The sequence below is a fragment of the Gavialis gangeticus genome, unplaced genomic scaffold, assembly GCF_001723915.1.
Source record: "Gavialis gangeticus isolate Ggan-Ray unplaced genomic scaffold, GavGan_comp1, whole genome shotgun sequence".
NCBI classification, from domain to species: Eukaryota; Metazoa; Chordata; order Crocodylia; family Gavialidae; genus Gavialis; species Gavialis gangeticus.
The window spans coordinates 82,798,024-82,806,794 of record NW_017729022.1 but is presented as its reverse complement, the minus strand read 5'-3'; the positions used below and the strand labels follow the sequence as shown (position 1 = coordinate 82,806,794).

Below are 8,771 nucleotides of genomic sequence, written 5' to 3'. Positions count from 1 at the left end.
CGAACTAAAACAGATATGTGAGAGGAGCCCTGGGATTTAACAGTGTGATGTCATGAAAGGCATATGCCACTGAGACCTCTCAACAGCAAGCATTCACCATTGTCTTGTGCTAATGCTTTTCAGAGTTACAGACAACTGTTTTCCAATGACTTTGTACCACATCAGATTGTGGAGAAATTGTAAACAGACAAGATTAACAGGTGGCTCAAATGAAGACACATGAAGAGGCTGAGACAAACCACCCTCCACATTAGAGAGGATTTTCTAGTGTGTATTCAAGCATAAAATGGCTTCCTCCCTCTTCAGTAAGTTGAGAGCACCGGTTCCAAAATCTGTGACCACAGAGAACTATGCATAAAGGACCATTTCCAACTAGGAGACAATCTTCCATCTATGTATTTTAGATACTTAGTAATTCAGAAACATAGCAAGAAGGCATTTCACCCTGGCTGCAGGAGAAGTTGGGCTGGAGCTGAGACTAAAGTCTGGGAAGAATGAATTGCACCTTTCCTCATCGGTAATCAGTGCCAAAGTTCAAGGTAAAAGCCAGTTTGTAGTGGTGACTAATCTGGCAGGCAATATGGGAATGGGTATACAGCTGTTTGAAGTCTAATCTGTATTGAGTTAGAGTTTAATTGGTCTGTAATCATGAAGTAAACACTTGCTTGTTCCATTGATCATGTTTCAGCCATGATCTAAGCAGCATTTTATACACAGGAAAGTTCAGTCTCATAAAGAACTAATACATGCAAATCCTATAGATTTAGCTTCCTTACCCTTCCCACAGACAGCTCCCATGCAAGCCTCTTCCTCATTCTTCTGGTAGAGACCAATTTAATCCAAGCCCTTCCACCTTCCCCCAAGGAAAGTTCATTGCCTCTGTCCATCCCCATGCCACCCCAGCCTTATTTCTTCTCCTCCCTCAGCCTCTACACACCTGCAGACAGGGGGAAATCCCCCTCTGCTCCCATAAACCCAGATGGATCTTCAGCACCATCTAGGCTTCCACCCTCATCCCATCACACAGCTGTAGCTGGGATCCCATCTACTCTTCTGAAGGACCAGATTGGTCATGTCTCCATCCTAATCCCAGCATCCATTGCTACAGCAATTCTACCTCAACCTCTTCATGCGTTTTGTAGAACTTTTCTCATTACTGGCACAGAGCTGATTTTTCTTTTGATTTGCTATTCTACTCTGCAGGGGAGCCAGAGACAGCCTCCAAAAACCCCATGAATGGCAACTGGATGAACGCATCATTCCCTGCAATTGTCATTCCATCATTTCCTCTCCTTACTCTAATAGAAACAAACCTTTCTCATCTCAGTTGCATTACCTCACACAAAGGCAAATGGCATGTAATCTTGTTAGAGATGGCTTGCTGCTGGACATGTTTTAAGGTCATTGTGCTGGGATGCCACATTCCACTGTATGAGACTGGAAGAAGTGGGAATGCAATTACCAGACTATTCAAATCCCCAGAATGACGCCCTGCCATTAACAGCAGAAGCCAGCAAGAAGAGAGTGGTTCTTTTGTGAAATTATAGGTTTTGGCCAAATCAGTCTCTAATCAGCACCTAAGCAAAGCAGCAAGGCAGGCTGCTAGTGACACCCCTAGGAATTTCCCATCCTAGGTTGCCTGGCCCTGGGTATCACTGGCGCAAACCAGTCTAACAGCAAGGCAGGCTGCTACTGCCATCAACAGAAACCGTTCTTATTCTTAGCACAGTGATATTACCCAGGAGCCTGTGTGAAAAACCAGGATCCCTGCCCCAAGACTCTGACATCCTGAATGTCAGTCTAACCCTTCACTCTGTAAAATGGATCTGGGTACCTTTCACAGGCAGATCCAGGATTCTGTAACGTGGGGCTGTGGAAGTAGTGACTGGCGCTGCAGGGGTGGCTGTAACTTTGCTATCAACTTCCTCAGCACCAGGGTGGGCAGACTATGCCATGGGGGTAGCAGCCAGGAACTCTTTTAAATCCACACATCAGTTAAGAAACCCACCCCCACCACTCTTGGCACTCCCTCCCTTCCCCTTCATGCTCAGTGGCACCTCCCCTCCCATCCTTTCCCACCCCCCACACAGCCCACCACTGCCACTGTCCCCAGCTGACCCAGGAGTGCTCCAGAGCTGCTCCTGCCATACTCCAGGTAGGCTGCATAGGAGGCCAGGCTCACCCAGGGGCAGCAGCAGTGGTGTCAGTGGGCAAGTTCCCATTGCTGCTACTGCTGCTGCTTCTGCCCCCAGCTAAGCCTGGCTTCCTGCATAGGTTGGCTGGAATGGGGCAGGAGCAGCTCTGGAGGGGAGGGGATGGGCTGCTGAGCATGAAAGAGAAGGGAGGGAGGAATTCTTACCTGCTTTGGGGACTTAAAAGCATCCCCAGCTGCTGCTCCCGTGGTATGGTCCTAAAGAGAAGTGCTACCCCCTGCCTCTGCTATCTGTAATACCATCACAGAGTGTGGTCCTGCCCTGAGCAGGGGTTGAACTAAATGACCTCCAGAAATTGCTTCCAGACCTACTTGTTTATGATTCTGTGAAACTGGCTGCTGGTCCTGCTTCCACAAGCCTGATATTATACTATGGACCTAAATAACACTGGCATTGTCTTGAAGTATAGGTCCGTTTGCTTATGACAGCTCTTTGCTCCTCAAGACTGTCCTGGTGATTCCTGACAGGGCCCCAAGTCAGAAAGCAAGGCAAGCAGATGCAACCAAGAGCAAAAGAAGGTCTAGGAGGGCATCAGCTGTACTTGTGGCAGACAGTGAACCTGAACTAGAGCACAATGAACGGGAACAATTGTAAGTACTTTGTTTTAGTTGATTTCTGGGGAACAGTCAAAGGCTCATTGCTCCCCACCCATCTGCATTCAAAGATTTTTCAGAAGGGTCACAAAACAAAAAGTATCAGTGTTATGGACCCGAGCTCAGGGAAACCACGCAGACAGCAAACACCACCACAGACCAGAAGCAGAGGTAGCTGCTGTCCAGGCCCCTCTAAACTGCTAAGTGCCCCACTGCTCTGTCTGGTGTCACCTGCCTACCCTTCTCCACGTCTCACAGTCCTGCTACCCCAGCCATCTGCCCTATTGCTCTGCTGGTATTCCTGCCACCCAGTCCCTGCTCTTACTGCTTTGAGCTACCTATGCTTATTTCTTTGTCTCAGGTGCTTCATATTCCCTTCACTTTTGCTGCTAAGTTATCTTCCCACTGTCCCCGCCCCCAGTCCCATTGTCTGGATTTCTCCTCCTACTACCCCATGAGAGGAGGACAGTTCTTCACAGTTCCCACATGCTGGTAATGTACTCGGAATAGTAATCTTCCTGCTCTTGCAGGTCCCAGCATGTGTCAGGTTGGACCAAGCCTAGTTTCCCTGCAGATGAGGAGTCAGCAGTCCAACTGCTGCTGGAGTCTCTGAGTCCCTTGAAGGGATGAGAGTCACTTCCCTGTTTATGCTCTTTATTAGTCCCTATTCTCTTTAATCGGCTTAGACTGATGAGCTGAGGCGGCAGCAAGGATCAGCCGGGCTGTTTAATTAAAGGATTGCAGCTCAGCCCTGCAGTTTGGGGGTTTGTGTAAATGAGCTGCGAGTACATTGTTTAATCTGCTGCACAGAGAGGAGTCAAGGCATTAATGAAGCAAACTCTAATTAAAACTAGACGTCTGACGGTTATTAGCAGCATCAGTTCTGACAGGATTTATCTCATTTAAGGAAATGCCTGACCGGGGAAGGGAAAAAAACCAGGGAAAAATCCCCCAAGCTGGTGCATCTGATTCACCAGAGCACTAAGATTGACTGGACCTTGCTTCAGCACAGCTCAAGCGCATCGCTGCAGGAGACCCAGTCAGACCTGACTGGCTCAACAGGAGTCACAATTAGCTTATTCTAGAGATCTGATTGGCTCATTGGGAATGCTGATTGCCTATTCAGGCTGCCTGCCTGACTCATTTAAGTCCTGATTGGCCTGCTCTGTATTCTTGATCACTTCACTGGAGAGCCCTTTGAGTTTATCCTAGTGATGTGACAAGCTCACTGGGGATATGATGAGCTTATTCTAGAGAGCTGATTGACCCCATCTGGAACAGCAAAACGCCATTAAGGCTGCACACTGTCATCCACTTGAAGGCTTTCTGTGCTATCTTTCTCACTGTCCTGTTACCACCTCTTGCCCCCCTCATTGTGCTTGGGTTAGCTCTCCAGGCAGAAAGGGAGGTCCAGGACAGACTGAAGTACCTGAAGAATGCCAAGAGGGTGGCTCAGGCAAGTGCCAAGCTTACCCACTGAGTTGGATAGACCACATACTCTGACCCTTTCACCCTGACTATGTGCAGGGAGCACTGTCCAGCACACAAGCACCAAGACATGGCAGACATTTAAGGACTTCTCTCATTTAGAAGAGAACACAGATGGTGTACTTCTGGTCCCCACACAGGTGGAAAACACAAACCATCCTCATCTTCCCCACACACAATTCCTTCACAGAGGGAGGGAGGATTGCTGCACAGCAGTGCTTTTTGTTGAGGAGGCGGGGTCCCTATCACATCCTACCACTTATTTCCCCCTCTGTTTGCTTCCTTTCCACCCCTCCAAGTCCTGGACCATGTTAATCCATTTTGCCTCCAGGTAAGGAGTTTTGAATTCCGTTCTACGTGTCTATCAAAGTAGGCCATCATATTACAGCACGGACATGTAGTGCTTTTGCATTCCCATGTGCTGTATAAGTATCAGCAGCACTTTCAGTCTGAAGACAGGTGAGAGAGACAGGTAAGACATTAAGCTCAAGACCCAAACTTGAATTGTGCATAAGCAACATCCCTCCCCAAGCCTCTGTAGCTCTGCCTTAATGCTGTCATAACAGACATGGGAACCCTCCAGCACTTTTCTGCTTCTCCAGAGGCTTGCCTTTTCTCAGTGTGATGGCCAAGCTGAGGACACTATGGTAGGCACACAGTGCTGTATCACCAGGGCTGAAAGCAAAACTGTCCCTGAGATAAGACAGGGGAGGCAGACTGTGAAAAGCTGTTGCACACAGACTCAGTGACATGAAATAGATGGGCAGACATTTATATAAAAGGGTTTTGCCATAAACACAAAGGCAATATGCTTTAGAAAAGACCAGATTCAGATCCAGATCCAGCTTCCATGTGTTTCCAAATGAAACTAATAGTATATTTGCAAAAAAATAATCGGAAAATCAGTGCCTTGTCCTTTTCCATCTATATCTTTGACCCTGAGCCAGGAGTTTTGGGTTTCCACAGCATTACTGCAGAAAGCCTACAGATTTCTTAATCTTGGGCTGAGGCGTTTGTGATTTTTTGTCACCACAGTAGGTCATTAGTGCACTAAAGGGAAGGTCTATGAGGTTAAGGAGACAGCAAGTTACTATGGAGTTTAAGACAGAAGGCAAGGTAAAGGTGTGCTTTATACATCAACCAAATCAGACATGCATAAGATTTTATAAGTGACAGCTCACTTCATCAGATACATGGAGTTTAAGCCCTAGTGGGGGTGACTAAGCTGTGTAGGTCACACAAATGCAAAGTGCTAGAAGTAAGCAAGGGAAAACTGCAAACAAATTGGAAAAGAGGTGGAATGGAAGAAGGACAGAAAAGCAGCAGGGTTCAAAGACCAAGGTTGCAGACATTGAGAACCATAGAGGGAGGGAGGCTCAAGCAAACCCAGACACACATCCCACAGTCTTATCTTTTCAGGGAGGGAAGATGCCAACTGTCCCTATCAGAGCAACCTCTATAGGTGTCCATCTCCATTCCAAATAGATGGAGAACTGGATCCAGATTCCTCTTAAGGTTTAAATAATTTCATCCAACCTGGGGCCTAAGCATTGAAGACCAAGACAGCCCAGAGGGTTAACCCCTCTTCCGCACTTTGGATATGCAGTACTGCCATATAGAAACACCTGAGTTTGCTCTGGACAAGGTAGCTCAGAAACAGTAGAACTAGTGGGACTCTCTGCCTGGGCTAATTTTCCATCAGGCCTAATTTCTCTTTAGGCTAAACCATTTCTGACACCCAAACCAGCTAATTCAGTGCAGGAGGGATTCTGCTCATTCTGCCCATCCCTTAGTGGAGCTGTACCCCCTGCCACTGAGCACACATGCCCATTTGTTTTCTTCAGAGCTGTCTGGGTCTCCAACCACTCACTACAGGGGGATTAGCAGCCAGAACCCCTTCCAGTGAACAGGGCAAGCCAAGAGAGATAATATATTGCAGACCATCCCACACTGCAACTGATCTTCCCCATCCCACCTGGATCCTTCCCCAGGAGCACTAGCTTATGAAGTCAGTAGCAAAGGTCAGAGGTAAGAGTCTGTCTGAGCAATGGGAAAATCTCTAATAACAAATCCTATAGCTGCCAACAGGAGAATGAAGAAGTGAGAGGAGAAGGTGCATGGGTGCATGAGAGAGAGAAGGATGGGAAAGTCTATGACAGGGAGGTAGTTATGGGAAAACTGGGAGGGAAAATGGAGAGAAGAGAGACTGAATGGTCTCACTAGGGCATCTTTTTGTCTCTCTTACGGACTCCCATCATCATGGTATCTAGGTGCTACATACATGTGAGGGAGAAGATGGACTGGAAAATCCAGAGCTTCAGACTTGGCTGAGATGGGCAGACAGCACTCAGGGTCAGCTGGTTTGGTCAGGAGAATGTGTACCACCAACATGTTGAGAATCACAATGTCCAGTGGTAAATGAGGCACACAGCATTCACCAGGCCCTCACTGGGCCTTTCTTAGCACCCTTCTTGCTGTGCTCAGGATTTGGTGGTACTAGTAACAGTGCTGTGGCATGGGAGAGATGCACTGACCCATGCACTGGGACAGGATCCACCTGTACTTTTCTGGTTGGAAATAAATCTCATGGGTTGGTTTTGATTTTCTACTTTTTTCTTGGATCCTGAGCTTTGGCTCTGCTGCTATTTGTCAGTCGGGGAAGGTTATGCCAGGCTCTGCTATATGGCCAACGTGGGCCTTCCCTGGCTGATCTATATGCAGACTGATACTATTATGGTCAGCTGCCATTGGCAGATCAGGCCATTTTAGTTGGGAATCTACACTGCAGTAGCTTAAACCATGTTGAAACAAGCCTTGGCCTCTGTTACAAGCTAACAGAATTCCTTTGTTGGCATATCCATGATACCAACATCAGCCCTAAGCTCTGGTGGACGGTGAATATGCACATGTATATACATACAGGGCAGGAGACCAGAGACTAGGGATGCTAGAGAGGGAGGGAGGGGTATGGTATGGTCTCTCTGTGTGTGAGAAAGCTGAAGGGCAATGGGTGTGTATATTTGTATGGAGGGTGTGAATGGGTGGCAGCAATGTAGGGAAGATGTGTCAGGGGCAGAGTGAAGGGGCAGAGGCATGTGAGTGCATAGGCTGATAGTGTGCATTTGCATGAGTCTAGAGCTGAGGAGATATGTAAGTAATTACAATCTAAGAAAGAGAGATGGGTGTTGGGGGTGTGAAAGTGCATGTATGTCTGTTTGGATGAGTAGATGAGAGAGTGTGTGGGAGAGTGCTTTAGAGAGGTGGTGAAGATTGGAGTATCTGTGTGTAGAAGAGAAGTGTCAGGAGCATGTTTACAGAGGAGTAAGCAGGAGTGAATGACAGCAGAGTTAAAGCAGAGGGATGAGGTTGTAAGAAAAGAGGAGAAAGTGGAAAGGAGAAGGCCCTGGTGACAGGGATCTCCCACCTTGGTGAAGAATCCGAAGATGAGGGCTTCTGCTCTGCATCAGCTGCTGGGCAACAGAACTGGTGTAAGACAGTTTCATTCCTGTAAGAGAAGACAAAGAATTACAGGTGAGTCACTGGCTTGCTCAGAAGATAATGTTTTTTCTGACTTTTCATGAACATTGTGGCTCTTTGGTAATGCTGGCCCTTGGAGAGCTGAAAGAAAAAAACATATTATAGTACAAATAAAGCAAGGAAACAACCAAGGCCAGATCCAATAAGGAAAACAACCTGAAAAAGTCAAGGGAAGTATTTAAAGATGAAAGGAAAAAAACAGGCCAATAATTTTTAAAGTGGCCCCTAATGTTGTCTGTCTTGCTTTTTGGGACTGTACCTGGAGACACTTGTTGGGGCCTGATTTTCAGACATGTTGAGACAGAAGAGAAAGTACAGGAGAGAAAAAATAATTGGAAAGGGGAAAGAAAGCCAGAGAGCTAGAGTAAGCTAGGTCCTCAGTTGTGAATAAACTATCCTAGCAGAAAGACAATGCAGCTACATCAATTTATATTAGGTGAGAATCTGGGCCAAAATATTAAGTGCAGGAGCTAACAGTGTTTTTGACTGTTTTAGCTGAGCAACAGGAACAAAACTTTTTGACTGGGAAGCTGGTCTCTGGGGCTCTCAGGTCCTGCCATACCTTTCTTTCCTGGGATATCAGTTCCTCCTCCTCTTCTTGCTAAAAGGTTGATAGATGTGGCCCAGGGGTGGTAAATGTGCACGTGTAGACGTGCCCACTGTGTTGTGTCTAAATTAAGCTTCTCAGGCAGCAAGTACTTGTCAGACTGGTTTGTCTGTAAAGTATCTTTGTTGCAAAGCACGTAAGCAGTTGGTAGAACTGTACTGGATCCCAGATTGAAGCAACCTCACATAAATCTTACTGCTCTCTCACTTTGTCACTTTCATCCTAACTAGGACTGGTTGTGCAGGCTGCTTCTACATTGCATCCCCTGGTAGTGCTGTGGCTGAAACAGCTAACAGAAGCAATACAACTGAGAAGGACAGTTCCAGGCAGCTG

General features: G+C 47.0%; 1 protein-coding gene across 2 annotated transcripts in view; it reads right to left on the bottom strand.

Annotated features, from left to right (window-relative positions):
- IQSEC3 (IQ motif and Sec7 domain 3) overlaps window positions 1-7,799 on the bottom strand; it is a 119,093-nt gene extending 111,294 nt beyond the window's left edge. The window contains exon 1 of one of the 2 annotated variants that reach the window (XM_019515498.1): window positions 7,719-7,799. The gene's annotated coding sequence lies outside the window, so the exon portion shown is untranslated. The remainder of the gene's footprint in view (window positions 1-7,718) is intronic. The other variant, XM_019515499.1, reaches the window with a different exon arrangement.
- Window positions 7,800-8,771: the final 972 nt, after the last annotated feature.